A 1,037-nucleotide genomic window follows, 5' to 3' on the forward strand; every position below is an offset into this window, starting at 1 on the left:
TCACGCTTTATGGGTTGGGTAGCCATAAGATTCGCAAATAAATCTGGCATTGTTCCATTAGGAGGCGGAAGTCCTAACGGTGAACGGCGGCAAAAAAATATCGATTCCTTTAATTTATGGGTTGTTGTCCTAAGTAGATTTTTTTATTTTTTATTCTTAATTTCATCGGTTGACTTTGAGAGCTTAAAAAAAGGTTAGAAATATCTTGCGGGTAGCCGAGGGCAGCAAAGTGAGACATTTCACAAGAACTGTAAATAACAGAAGAGAGCTGAGAGAGAACGAGAGGGAGACGGAAAGACACAGAACGAGAGAGGAAGAGTTCATTCTGAAATATCAAAATCCCCCCGGGCTATTGCTCAATGTGCACATTTCTATAGGCACAGTGCACGTTTCAAATCAATTAATTAATAACTCCAATATAAAAGACGTTCGTTGTTTTTTGAGGAGACAGAGCTGGAGACCCCCTCCCCGCCACACCTTTGGGCACACTGTTATTACATGATGGCGACCCCTTCTGGAGGCCAAAGTAAATGTGTTTATAGAAAGAGAAGAATAAGAAGAAGAAGAAGAAGAAGAAGAAGAAGAAGAAGCAGCCTGTTGTGACACCAGCTCCTAAAAACGCTTTCATCCACATTTCGAGAAGACGGATCATCCTGCACTCCAAAACTCATGCAGAAAGGCTTCCCGCCAGTTTGATCCTATTTCATCCTCTAAGATGATAAGACCCTGAACCTGCTGCAGTAAATGTGACCTCCAAAGACTCTCATCTCATATTTACTCACAGGTATAAAGCTCCTTATGCATGTATTAGATGGCCACGTTGATGGTAAAATCAATAAAGATGGATTGTAGGCTCAATATTATGCTTCGCACCTGGGGACTTGTTGCCCGGCTCCCCCTTCCTGAGAGAGAGAGATAGTGTGAGTGTGTGTGGCAGAGAGAGAAATATGCAATTCATAGCATGCGACCGCAACATCTCTGCAAGGGCTGCATGTGCACGGCCGAGACTATCTGTGTGTTTAAAAGGAGAGAGAGTG

Source organism: Anarrhichthys ocellatus, unplaced genomic scaffold, assembly GCF_004355925.1.
Source record: "Anarrhichthys ocellatus isolate YVR2014 unplaced genomic scaffold, GSC_Weel_1.0 scaffold7, whole genome shotgun sequence".
Classification (NCBI taxonomy): Eukaryota; Metazoa; Chordata; class Actinopteri; order Perciformes; family Anarhichadidae; genus Anarrhichthys; species Anarrhichthys ocellatus.